This window comes from Arachis hypogaea, chromosome 19, assembly GCF_003086295.3.
Source record: "Arachis hypogaea cultivar Tifrunner chromosome 19, arahy.Tifrunner.gnm2.J5K5, whole genome shotgun sequence".
Classification (NCBI taxonomy): Eukaryota; Viridiplantae; Streptophyta; class Magnoliopsida; order Fabales; family Fabaceae; genus Arachis; species Arachis hypogaea.
The window spans coordinates 131002980-131017703 of NC_092054.1; the positions used below are offsets into that span (position 1 = coordinate 131002980).

General features: G+C 40.6%; 1 non-coding gene across 1 annotated transcript; it reads left to right on the top strand.

Annotated features, from left to right (window-relative positions):
• The first annotated feature begins 231 nt into the window (after nucleotides 1-231).
• LOC112781515 (small nucleolar RNA R71) lies at nucleotides 232-338 on the top strand. Its single transcript, XR_003192290.1, has one exon. It is a non-coding gene; the product is annotated as a small nucleolar RNA R71 (small nucleolar RNA).
• The last annotated feature ends 14386 nt before the right edge of the window (nucleotides 339-14724 follow it).

Here is a 14724-nt window from a genome sequence, read left to right on the forward strand (position 1 = left end):
AGCTTGTTCTGAGCTAGCAGTGCATCCACATTATTCAGCTCCATCACTCCTCTAGTGTTACCTCTTTCAGAAGCATAGAAGTAGTCATTCTCTGCTACAGTTTCAATGACATCTATGGCTTCTTCAATGGTCTTCTTCTTATTCAGAGATCCCCCGGATGAGTGGTCTACTACCTTCTTTGATTCATACGAAAGACCTTCATAGAAAATGTGCAACTGCACCCATTCATTGAACATATCTGGCGGGCATCTTCTTGTCAGGTCCTTAAACTTCTCCCATGCTTCATATAGAGTCTCACCATCTTGCTGCCTGAAGGTTTGTACCTCAGCTCTCAACCTGTTGATTCGTTGAGGAGGATAGAATCTTGCCAAGAATTTGTTTACCACATCTTCCCAGGTTGCTAAACTCTCCTTTGGAAAGGATTCCAGCCATTTAGATGCTTTGTCATTGAGTGAGAAGGGAAACAGAAATAGTTTATAGGTGTCAGGGTGAACACCATTAGATTTCACAGTATCGCATATCCTCAGGAAGGTGGTTAGATGTTGATTGGGGTCTTCTTGGACACTTCCTCCGAATGAACAATTGTTCTAAACAAGGGTGATGAGCTGTGGCTTTAGTTCAAAGTTGTTGGCATGTATGGTTGGCCTTTGGATGCTACTTCCACAGTTTCCTGGATTTGGGTTGATGTAAGAACCCAGAACTCCTCTCTCTTGTCCAGCCTGATGCGCTGGACCTTCTCTGCCATGGTTGTGAGCCTCTTCTTCATGATGGTTCTCCATATTCTCATCCATGTCTGGTTCAAAGTACTCCTCCTCTTCCTCAGCACCAACTACTCTCTTCCCTCTTGCTTCCCTCCTTAATCTAAAGAAGGTCCTCTCAGGTTCAGAATCAAAGGAAGTTGAAGCCCTGCTTCTTCTACCTGTCATACACCCAATAAGGCACAAGCAAGAAAGATAGATGTAGACAATATTTTCTGCAGAAATGCTGTTTGTGTGAGTGATACAATATATCAAACAGTTAGTAGGTCAGTGAACCAAATATTAAAACAAAATGCAGGTAACACCACTAATGGGTGAAAGGTAAAGGGAAAGAAATAACTAAATCTGAAAGTAAATTACTCAGATAAAACTAAATCAAACAAAAGGAAAATGCTCAATCTAGTTATCCACCAATTTAATCATTGTTGATACAAAATCAATCCCCGGCAATGGTGCCATAAACTTGATGCATGAAAACTTGTCTCTTAACAAATCTCCCTCGGCAAGTATACCAAATTGTCGTCAAGTAAAAACTCACAATAGAGTGAGGTCGAATCCCATAGGGATTGATTGGTCAAGCAACTTTAATTGGAGGAATGTTCTAGTTAAGCTAAGCAGAATTTAGTTTGAGAGTTGCAGCAAATTAAATGGCGGGAAAGTATATAGCAGAAAATGTAAATGCTGGAAATAAAGAGCTGAAAATAGATGACGGAAAATAAATTGTAGAATCTTAAATGGGAATGGGGAAGATGATCATAAAAGTAATCGGCAGAAATTAAAGAGAATGGGTAAGATCAGAAATGGGGAGTTCATTGGGCTTAGGAGATGTTGCATCCTCTGGATCAAGTTCATTTTCATCTCTTCCTCAATCAATGCATTCATTGATCTCCTTGGCAATCTTAAGTGATTGAATTCCAATTCCTTGGTAATTCAATCTCTCAAATCTTGATCAATAGCCAATTTCTTGGTCCAATTTCTCATGAGAAGAGATGAGGTGTGGTCACTGATTATACCACATTTTATTCCAAATCAAAATGTTGGTAGAATTATATGTCACTATATCCATCCAAACCCTAATTTGGTCCAACATGAGAAAGTATTTCTAGCATGATCTCTTCATTCTTCTTCCAAGGTTCCGAAGAGATCCAAGTATGAATAGCTTCTTTTCCAAGATAACTACTCAATTGGATGAAGATTGAAAGCTTTCTAATAAAATCAAGAGAAAAGAAAGAAGAAGAAGAATGGAAACTATTATTGATCCATCAAATTACAACAGAGCTCCCTAACCCAATGAAAGGGGTTTAGTTGTTCATAGCTCTGGGAATGGAAAACAAAGATGGAGAATACATTCTGAAAAGTTAAACTAGAAGTTACAGAGAAAGTAAAATACAGAAAGTAATTCTAATCATCCAAAAAGCTCTTTTCTAGTTCAAAGTTCTCCCTATTTATACTATTCTTCTGATCTTCTAGTTGCTTCTTCAAGTCTTGGATATGGGCCTTTGGATCTTGAGTTGAAGTAGTTATCTTATTCAGTGGGCTCAGCTTTACTTGCAGAAAAAGTGTGCAGTGGGTATGGACTTTAGCTTGGGGCGTTAGTGGCGTTAATGTTAAGTGAAACTGTGGGGTCGAGAACATTAGTGACAATCACCTTTTTCACTAACGCTCCTAACCCAAAAATGGTCCACGTTAACTTCAACGTTAGTGGCACTAACGTGACCACTAACGTTGCTTCTTAGCCCTTCGCAAACTTTACTGGGGTTTACCTTTTCCAATAACGTTGAGAGTACCCCTTTCTCCCTACGCTAGAGTTCACGTTAGTATAGTTAACGTGGCCTTTAACGTAGGCTTGCCAAATCTTCGAGAGTGTTAGTGACACTTACCTTTGTCACTAACGCTTCAAAACGCCCCTACTTCCCACGTTCGAGTTTACGTTAACTAGGTTAACGTGACTTCTAACGTGGTATTCATAGTCATCTCCAACGTTAGTGACAAAGGTGAGTGTCACTAACGTTGGTGATTCCTTGCTCTCTCCACGTTAGAGTCCACGTTAACTAGGTTAACGTGACTCTTAACGTGGCAAATATGAGCTTATTCCAACGTTAGTGACAAAGGTGAGTGTCACTAACGTTGGCATTATCTTCCTCATCCACGTTAGAGTTCACGTTAACTGAGTTAACGTGACTCTTAACGTGGCCAGCTGCCACTTTGGAACATTAGTGGCACTTACTTTTACCACTAACGTTGGAGTTCTACTTCTCTTCCACGTTAGCTTCCACGTTAACATAGTTAACGTGGCAACTAACGTGGGCTATGATGGCTCACGAAGGCGTTAATGGCGATCACTTTTCTCATTAACGTTGCAAGCTAGCCTCCATTCCACGTTAGTAGTCACGTTAGCTAGACTAACGTGGCTACTAACGTGGTTTTTCCTTGCTTCCTTTGTCCTGAAATCAAGTAATAAAGTGCATCAAAGCTCTAATCCAAGTTATGAGACATGCATCATTCAATTTTGTCATTTAATTCATGCATAATTCTCATGAAATCATGTAAAATTCACAATGTTTGCTTGAATCAAGATGTAAGTGATTATTTACCCAAAACTTGCCTATTTCCTAAGAAAGTGTATGAAACTACCCTAAAACCATAAAGAAAAGGTCAGTGAAACTGGCCAAAATGCCCTGGCATCACCTATTCCATTTCCACACCTTGCTAGGAAGCCCAGAAAGCAGATGGAACTAGACCCTAAAATGGTAGAAATATTTAAAAAGGCTGAGGTAACCATTCCACTTTTTGATGTTATTCAGCAGGTACCTAAATATGCTAAGTTTCTAAAAGATTTGTGCATGCATAAAGATAAATTACAGGATTTAGAAACTATTCCTCTAGGTAGCTCCATTTCTGCTTTAGTGGGTGATATACCTGAAAAATATTGTGACCCAGGTCCATGCATGGTTACTATCACTATAGATAGTGTGAAATTTTTTAACTGCATGTGTGATTTAGGAGCGTGTGTTAGTATAATGTCATTATCTGTATATGATGCTTTGAGGCTCCCTCCCTTAAAAAGGTCGGTAGCACGTTTTGTTTTGGCAGATAAAAGCATTATCTCTGTGGTTGAAATTGCTGAGCACGTGCTGGTGATCATTAAGGGGCTCACATTTCCTATTGACTTCTATATTTTGGAGATGCCCCCTAATGACTCAGGAAGACCATCATCCATCCTGCTTGGAAGACCATTTCTGAAGACTTCAAAGTTCAAGTTGGATGCATTCTCAAGAACTTACTCCTTTGAGGTAGATGGTAGAGCAGTGAGCTTCAACTTGGATGAAGCCAAAAAGAACCCCCTGGAAGATCATTCCATCTTCCAGTGCGACATCATTAATGAGACAGTAGCTACAGTTCACCAAGAAAAAGTAGAAGAGATGCACATGGAGCAAGATCCAAGTGTAGGGAAACCCTCTGAACACAATAAGGACACTTTGCCATCATCACTAGCTCCAGATGATCCAGTGCCTAGCCATGAGCAGAAACTGGAGTTGAAGCCCCTTCCACCCCACCTCAAGTATGCTTACCTTGAGGATAATCAGAAGCTCCCAGTTATCATTGCAAGGGAACTCACTTCCCAACAGGAGGAGCAGTTGCTTAGTGTGCTGAGAAGACACAAGAAAGTAATTGGGTGGAGTTTGTCAGATATAGTAGGCGTCAGCCCTCAAGTTTGTGAGCACAGGATATTTTTAGAAGAAGGAGCAAGGCCTGTCCGTCAACCTCAAAGGCGGTTGAATCCTACCATCTTAGAAGTTGTCAAGAAGGAAGTGACCAGACTGCTGGAAGCTGATATTATCTATCCCATCTCAGATAGCGAATGGGTCAGTCCAGTACAAGTGGTGCCCAAGAAGTCTGGAGTCACAACAGTGAAGAATGAGCATGGAGAGCTCCTGACAACTAGAGTGCAGAATTCATGGAGAGTTTGCATTGATTACAGGCGCCTCAACCAAGCTACTCGCAAGGATTATTACCCCTTGCCATTTATTGATCAGATGCTTGATCGCCTGTCAAGTAAATCACATTACTGCTTTTTAGATGGTTATACAGGCTATTTTCAAATTTATATAGCTCCTAAAGATCAGGAGAAGACTAATTTTACATGTCCCTTTGGAATGTATGCATACAAGATGATGCCTTTTGGCTTGTGTAATGCACTGGCTACTTTCCAAAGGTGCATGATGAGAATTTTCTTTGATCTTATTGAGAGCTGTATGGAAGTTTTCATGGATGATTTTAGCGTATATGGTGATTCATTTAACCTTTACTTGGATAGTTTAGCTAGAGTATTAGACAGGTGTGTTAGTTCAAACCTTGTATTGAATTTTGAAAAGTGTCATTTTATGGTTAAACAGTGTATTGTTCTAGGACATGTTGTTTCTAATACTGGTATTTCTGTAGATCCAGCAAAGGTCGATGTGATTTCTAGTTTATCTTACCCCTCTTCCGTAAGGGAAGTCCATTCGTTCCTTGGTCATACAGGTTTCTACCGGAGATTTATCAAGGACTTCAGTAAGGTAGCATTACCTTTATCCAGACTACTGCAGAAGGATGTTGAGTTCGAGCTGAATGCGGACTGCAAGGAGGTGTTTGATAAGCTAAAGCTTGCCTTGACTCAAGCTCTGATTGTGAGAGGACCCGACTGGAACCAACCTTTTAAGATTATGTGTGATGCCTCCAACCATGCAGTAGGAGCAGCGCTAGCTCAGTACAAAGGTAAGGATCCTTTCGTAATTGCTTATGCTTCTAAGACCTTAGACGCTGCTCAGTCTAATTACACTACCACTGAAAAAGAGCTTCTGGCTATTGTTTTTACTATGGATAAATTCCGAGCCTATTTACTTGGTACCAAGGTGGTAGTGTACTCAGACCATGCAGCTCTAAATTATTTATTAGCTAAAAAAGAGTCCAAACCAAGGCTAATACGTTGGATATTGTTGCTGCAAGAATTTGATTTAGAAATTAAGGATAGGAGTGGTTCCCAGAATTTAGTGACAGACCACTTGAGTCGCTTTGAGCACATTAAGGATGACTCCACTCCTATCAATGATGCTTTTCCATTAGATAGCTTGCACGCAATATCTGAAGTAGTTCCTTGGTATGCTCCTATAGCTAATTATTTAGTCAGTCATACCTTCCCTCCCAATTTTACCAAGCATCAAAGGGACAAGCTGAAAAGCGAGTCCAAATTTTATATATGGGATGACCCATATTTATGGAGGTATGGTGCTGACCAGATAATTAGAAGGTGTGTGCCTCAATCAGAATTCCAGTCCATTTTAGAGGCCTGCCACTCCTCTGAGAGTGGTGGACATTTTAGCCCTCAAAGAACAGCTAGAAAAATTTTAGACTGTGGATTCTGGTCGCCCACTCTTTTTAAAGATGCTACTGCCTTCTGTAAATCTTGTTTTCCATGCCAAAGGTTTGGTAATATATCCAAGAGGGATGAGATGCCCCAACAGCTTATGCTATTCTGTGAAATTTTTTATGTCTGGGGCATTGACTTCATGGGTCCATTCCCAAACTCTGGTGGTTTCTTATATATACTATTAGCTGTAGATTATGTTTCTAAATGGCCGGTACTGATGATGCTAACACTGTTGTCTCCTTTGTTAGAAACCATATTATCTGTCGCTTTGGATCACCACGAGCAATCGTGAGTGATCAAGGCACTCACTTTTGTAACAGGAGATTAGCAAGTCTACTGAAGAAGCATGGGATTGTTCACAAAGTAGCAACAACCTACCATCCTTTGACCAATGGGCAAGCCGAGGTGTCTAACAGAGAGATCAAGCGCATTCTGAAGAAGATAGTCAAGCCTCATAGGAAGGACTGGGGCACCAGACTCATTGATGCGCTCTGGGCGTATCGAACAGCGTACAAAGCACCCATCGGGATGAGTCCCTTCTACTTAGTGTACGAAAAGGCTTGTCACCTCCCAGTGGAGGTAGAACACAAGGCTTTCTGGGCTGTAAAGGAATACAACATGGGATTTGTGAAAGCTGGTACTGAAAGGAAGCTGCAACTGGCAGAACTAGAGACCCTTCGACTCGAGGCATATGACAACTCTAGACTATATAAGGAGAAGGTGAAGGCTGTGCATGACAAGCATATCAAAAGAAGAGAGTTTAGACCTGGAGAGCTGGTTCTTCTTTACAACTCCAGGCTGCGGCTCATGCCAGGAAAGCTGAGATCCAGATGGGAAGGCCCCTATAGAGTAGAGAAGACAGAGCCATACAGAGTCTTCCATCTGAGTCATCCTTCAAGTTCCATCTGAGTCTTCCATCTATCATGGTGAGAAGATGAAGGACAATAAGGAGCTAGAGGTCTTCCTCTTGGAAGATCCACCAACAGAAGTAGATTGAGCTTGTGAACCGTCCAACTTAAGGACGTAAAAGCAAAGTGCTTGGGTGGGAGACAACCCACCATGGTATGATTGTTCTGTTTTCATTCCTAGTTTAATTTTCTTTTGTTTTTCCATAGTGTTCATTCATAATTTTTGCATATTCATCTGCATGCTGCATCTTGCATTCTGCATAAAAAAAAAAGCACACGACGCGCAAGCGTCGCTGACGCGTACGCGTCATATGTGTGTGTAAAAAATAAAATTTAACAGAGAGTTGGGCAGGAGTAGTGCTGGTGGTGTGCCTGGCACACAAGCAAGTCCACGCGTATGCATCCCTCACGCATACGCATCGCTTGCGTTTTCACCAGTCCACGCGTACGCGTCCCCCACGCGTACGCGTGACCCTGTAAATCGGCGAAAATGGGTGTATGGCCAGAGAGTTATGATGGTGTGGGGTCGGAACTGTGCTGGGAGCACAAGCCCTATCACACGTACGTGTCCCTGATGTGTACGCGTCGTTTTCTCACCAAGGCCATCCACGCGTGCACGTCCCTGACGCGCACGCGTCGTATACAATGTTGGCACATGTGCGTATCAAACAGAGAGTTGTACGCGCGGGAGGCTGCCTTCACGCCAATCGCACAACCCATATCATGCGTACGCATCCCCGACGCGTATGCGTTGTCTGAAAATAGCACAATTCATGCGTACGCGTGATGCACGCGTACGCGTCGCATGCGACGCACAATTTATCCACTTCAGTGCCTGATTTCAAATCTTCCCCCCCCCAATCCTAATTCTTTTCAATCCTAATTATTTCTTCCTTCTTTCTTTCTTCTTCTTTATTCTTTCTTATTTTCTACTACTTTCTTCCCTCCTTTTTCATCTTCTTCATCAAGGTTCTTTTCTTCCTCCCATCTACTCTTTCATTATTGCATTTATTTAGGTTTCTTTCTTCTCTATCTTTCTTTTAGCTTACTTATTTATGGTTTCTTTTTCTTTTCTTTTTCATGCATTCTTATGTTGGTATTGGAGTTTTATTTGGATATAATCTTATTATCCTAAAGCTTGTGGTTATTATATGGAATGATTTGACAATTGATACTTTAATTTGGCTCTCATATACATTTGGATTATATTATTTTCATTCATATTCTATCTTGCTCACCAAGTGTTTGTGAAAAATCCGTTATGGCATCTTGAACTCTATTTTGTTCTACTCTTTTACTTGAATGCCTCTTTTTCACAACCCTTGCACTCCACATGTATTTGGGATTATCATTCACAATTATCATCAGACAAATACTCTCTATATTGGCACATTTAATTTTTTATGCTTTAGTTATGCTTCTCATGCCTATTCCTTGCATGCTTTCACCTCTTGCATCTATTTATTAATTATGAATTGCCTTATTGCTCTTAATTGATGTCTTACCTACATGTTGTAGCTACCATGTATTTGAGCTAACATCTTTCCTTTGGCATTCATTATCACTTGGAATTTTCTCCCTTCCGGTTTTGGTTATCTATATTTCACATTCCTCATTTTTCTTCTTCCTTAGGCATGGGTACCAAGAAAGTAAAGAGAAGGCCACTGACAAGCCACTGGCTAGGAGAGGAACCAAGAGAACACTGTCAAACGCACTTCCACCTACCAGTGTCAAGCTGCCAACAAAGCAGGTGAAGAGGATCATTAAAGTTGATGAATCAGAGAAAGCCTTTCCCGCCCGAGACTCCACACGGTTTGCTAACCGTTATTGCGAATAGATGTTCCCCATCCTAGCTGAGAGGAACTACAACAATGAGCATCTACTCATTGTTCCAACACACTTTGTTGATTTTGTGGAGCCCCGAATTGAGAGGAGATAGTGAGGATTTTTGAGGCGGTAGCCGCGAGAGGCCAACTTATTATGGGTAGTTGAATTCTACTCAAACTTCTACTTGCCCACTCTGCAGACTGTCTTCGTCCGTCAACAACCGGTCCCTGTCTCCGAGAGTGCCATACAGAGAGCACTAGACCTTCCACCTAGTCCTGAGGGATGGGATGCATATCAAGAAGCATCTCGTAAGTGTCAGATGTATCAGTTCGACTGGGATAGCGTACTTGGAGTTATAGCCCAACCTGGCAGCAAATGGATCTACGAGCAGCATCGTTCAAAACCCAAGAGCATCTTAGCCCAGTCACTCACCCTGGAGGCTCGCGTGTGGGCACAAATTATGTCCCACTATGTTTTTTCGAGCACTCACGAGTCGACCTTCACAGCAGACATAGCTGTCCTCATCTGGTGCATCCTGACAGAGCAACCACTCAACCTGCCCTGACACATCCGGCAAGCCATATGACACGTACAGATAGCGGGTAATCTGCCTTTCCCCGCCTTGGTCTCAGATTTAGTCTTTGCAGCAGGTGTATCCTCTCGGGCAGGCGACACGAAGGTCATGATCCCTAGGGCCGACCAGTATGTCCCGAATGGGAAGTATATCAGGCCACCAGTTCCCTCTGCGAGCCGGCCTGCAGGCCCATCTTTGGATACTCCTCCTACTTCTACTCCACCATCATCCACACCACAAGCACCATCGATCCATCAGATGTTCCTACAGATCCTTGAGAGGTTCGACCGGCAAGACCGGCAAATGGAGCAAATGGAGCGCTGTAACAAGCGCAGATACAACTATCTGAAGGCACTCATAGCTGGTACTCACCCACCTCCAGAATAGAAGGACACCCTAGACTCCCCTTCCTCCAGTAGCACAGGAAGCCAAGGCGAACCAGACACTGGAGGCAATGCTTCCAGCCTTCCCTTGCTCCTTACTGATGGCACGGAGGACCGTGCCAAACCTTAAGTGTGGGGATGTCAGTCTTTGACTTCCGGAGGTAAGCTCTTTCTCTCTCTTAACACCAACATTTGACTTTTTCCTTTGTTAGATAGGATAGATTGCATGTTAATAATTGTCTGCATGTATGTTTTGCTTGGTTAAAGTAATGAGTTTCCTTTTAAGACCCTTTTTATAGCATTTCACTAATTTAAATTGATAATTTGTGTTAAACTTATTTGAAGACTGTAAATTGGAACATGAATTATAGCTAAGAACACACAAACCTGTGAGATTTGAGCTTAATCACATGGTTACACTATTTAACCATAACATTCCATTCTTGTATGTTTTCTTCTCTATGATTGCAATCTATATTTTGTTCCATTCTATATGTCCATTGTTTAGTGTATTTACATGCTTGCATATGATTGAGGCAATCATTTGTTATTAGCTCACTTATCCCAAATAGCCTACCCTTTCAATTACCTTTGTTTGCCACTTTGAGCCTTTTAATCCCCTTTTGTTCTATATTTTACTACATCACTAGCCTTAAGCGGAAACATAATTAATTACCCCAAATTGAATCTTTGGTTATCTTAAGATAGAGATTGTGTATCAATTAAGTGTGGGGAACTGTGGGAACTTGGATTGATAAGAAAGTGTTGAATTCTATTGACAAGATATTGGGAATTTGGGTACCTACTCATGTGAGACCAAAAAATGTAAAACTCATGTGCATTGATATGTTATGTTTGCTTTTATGATTTAAAAAAAAAACCAAAAATATTCAAACAAATAAATAAATAGATAAATAAATAAGGGGACAAAATTACCCCAGTGTTAAGTTTAATAAAAGATCAATGCATATGTAGTGAAATTAAAAGGAAAACTTGGATACATGACTATGTGATGCAAAAGTGAGAATTATGGGTAGCTAGGCATGAATTTAGAGTTACATAGAGTGTGTGCGTTAGGTGAGAGCTTAGGTTAATCAAAGATTCATATTATAGCTCACTTGGCCATACATATATCCTCACCCTTACCTTAGCCCCATTACAACCTTGAAAAGACCTCATGATGTTTGCATTGGTGTACTAAATTTTTGTTGATTGGTTAGATGAAGAACAAAGTCTAGAGAGCATGACTAGAGAAAAGTAGAGTGATTAACCCTAGACACTTGATAGATTAGAGTGCATATACACTACCAGTGAGGGTTCAATGCTTGACTCTATATTCCCTGCTTTCATGAGCTATCTTCTTACAAGTTTACTTGTCTTTTATTGTATGATTTGAATTAGTGGAATCTGGTTTATGCTTGCTTGAAGGAACTTATTTACTTTTGACCAAGTAGACAAAATCATCTTAGCATATAGTTGCATTCATAGGTTGCATCTCATGAGTCTTACTTTCCCCCATTCATTCTTTATATCTCCTTGAGCTTAGCATGAGGACATGCTAATGTTTAAGTGTGGGGAGATTGATAAACCACTATTTTATGGTTTATCTTGTGCTCAATTGAGTGATTTTTATCAAGTCTTTGAACACTTATTCATACTATTTGCATGATTTTACAATTCCTTTCCAATTTTGTTATATGATTGAAAACTTGCTTCCTAAGCCTTTAAATTATGTATTTTTAATTCCCCTTTATACCATTCGATGCCGTGATCTGTGCGTTAAGTGTTTTTAGGCTTTATAGGGCAGGAATGGCTTAAAAAATGGAGAGGAAGCTTGCAAAAATGGAAGGAGCACAAGAAATAAAGGAGATGACCAGTGAGGAGCGAGGTGCACGCATGACTCACGCGTGCGCGTGAATCAGAGTTCGCACAGCGACGCGTGCGCGTGCCTGACGCGTATGCTAGATACGCGAAAGTGACTAGCGACGTGTACGCGTGACTAACGCGTACGCGTGACAAGCACGACCTGCAGAAATCGCAAAAAATGCTGGGGGAGAATTTGGGCCAAGTTTGGACCCAGTTTCCAGCCCAGAAACACAGACTAGAGCCAGGGGACAAGCAGAGACTCAACACACATTCTCATTCGCATAGTTTTTAGTTTTTAGATTGGAATCTTGGAGAGAAATCACTCTTCCTAAGCAGAGACTCTAGGTTATCTACACACTCATAGTTTTTATAGTTTTATGCTTTTGCTTTGGATATTGAGAAAAATCACTACCTCTAATGAAGTTGCTATTATTCTAGTTTGTTTTCTTATTCCTTTACTCTTTTGATTACTTATTAACCCTGTTCAGATACGTATGTTGCATTTTCAGATTTATTAATGCAAAGAACTATTTTTACTTTTAATTAATTATCAGTTCCTATTTTATTTAATTTATCATGTCTTCTTATATTTCTGTGAACGTTATATTCATGTCAATGGAGTAGACTTCCAACTTGACTTGGGGTTGATTAAAAGGAGCTTGAGTTGGAATGCTCAAGTGATTAGTTAAATTGGAAGTTGTTGGCTAATTCTTTATTTACTAACGCTAATCCTTCCATAAGGAGAGGATTAGGACTTGCGAATAAGAGTTAGCTCAATCACTTGACTTTCCTTTATTTAGTAAGGGTTAACTAAGTGAAAACAACAACCTCTTGATACTACACTTGAGAGAATTCCAACAAGGATAGAACTTCCAATTAATCATTCCCCCGGTCAAGGCTTTTCAATCGATTATATAGATTCTCTTGTTAATTTTCATTGCCTTAATTTACAATTATTTATTTTTCCGTTCTCCAACTCTTAAAATTCCTCGGAAAACTCCTGATTAATAAAATAGCACCCTTTTGTCAACTCGTTGGAAGATGACCTGGGATTCCTACTCCCAGTATTTTTATTCTAAATTTGTGACAACCTTTCTAAATTGATAAGCGGATTTTCTGTTGATTAAGAACTGTACTTGCAACGCTGTTCTTATCATAATTTCTTAATTGGCTAATTTCCGCCTCCATCACTTATATTTGTTTCATTAAGTATTTTTGTTAATTTTTCCATAAGCATATTTTCCTTTTGTTCTAAGTATTCTAAAAAAAAGAAAAAAAAGAGAGCATCCCACGCGTAAGCGTCATCGACGCACACGCGTCATAAGGGATGCTAGCACTCTCCGATACATTTTCCCGAGAGTTGTGCTAAAACTATGCGGGTGCGGTGCCTGGCACACAACCCACCCCACGTGTACGCGTCATCAGCAATTTTTGCATCTCACGCATGTACGTGAGCGACGCGCACGCGTCGTATGTCATTTCGGCGCACTGTGGTACAAAAACCCGAGAGTTGTGCAGGTGCTATGCTGGAATCGTGCGTCTGGCACGACGAGTGGTCACGCGTACATGTGACCGACGCTAACGCGTCACTGAGATTTCTGCTTACCCAAGTGTATGCGTGGACGATGTGCACGCGTCACAGGGCGAATCCAATTGAATCAACACGCCGCCCAGACCCCCCTTCTTTTTTAATCCCTCTTTTCTTTTTCTAATCCTACTTCTTCTTTCTTCTTTCTTTCTTTTTACTTCTTCCTTCTTTCTTTCTCCCCTCCACCACCACCGTCGGACCACCACCTCCGGCAGCCACAATTTTCTTTCCTTTTCTTTCTCTCTTCCTACCCCTCTTCTCTCATTCTTACTCCCATTTATTTCCCCCTTTCCATCTTCTTTCAAGGTTTCTTTTCTTACTTTCTTCTACGCTTTAATTATTCTTTTGTTTTTTCCATTCAAATATTTTAATTATTTTCAATTGTATTTTAATTTTGTTATTTGTAATTTCTTTTTATTTCTTTTTTCTTCTTGCATTTTTATTTTGGTGTTGAAATTTTATTTGGTGGATTATTTTGATAATTCTTCGCTTGTTCGTGTTATGAGGTGTACTTTGACAATTAACATTCTATTTTAGGGTCTACTATACTCTTAGATTGACTACCTTACTTTTTTATTTTTACTGGCATGCTTTTATCCCTCTTGTATTTAGTGTTAGTGATATGCCTTCATGCTTTTATTGATGTCTTACACGCATGTTGTAGCTACCATGTATTTAAGATACTTTGTTTCTCTTTGGCATACATTATCACTTGCTTTTTTTTGCTTCCGGTGTTTATTTTTCTAAGTTTAATATTCCTTATTTTTCTCCCTTTTAAGGATGCCCATCAAGAGAGGAAAAGAGAAGGCTTCTAACAAGACACCGGTGAAGAAGGAAACTAAAAGAGCACCGGCTAAGGCGCAACCACCCTCAACAGTTAAGCCACATACTAAGCGGGTAAAGAGGACTATTAGAGTTGATGAAGCAGAGAAGGAATTTTCTGCTCGGGACTCCGCATGATTCACTAACCGCTATTGTGAGCGGATGTTCCCCATCTTAGTAGAGAGGAACTACTACAATGAGCACCTCCTCATTCTTCCAGAGCACTTTGTTGAATTTGTGGTGCCCCACATTGAAAGGAGACAGTGGGGTTTCTTAAAGAGGCAGCCGCGAGAAGTTAATCTCTCTTGGGTAGTTGAATTCTATGAAGACTATCACTCGCCTACCCTTCAGTCAGTCTTTGTGCGCCAAAAGCAAGTCCTTATCTCAAAAGCTGCTATTCAGAAAGCACTCGATCTTTTACCTAGTCTAGATGGGATGGATGCCTATTGATGCACCACTATTTCGTGGTACATTTTGTACTTAATTGAGTAGATTTTATCTACTAAACTCACACTTATTCATATAATTCACATGTTTTACATTTTCCTTCCTAACTTTGTGCTATGATTGAAAACATGCTTCTTTGGG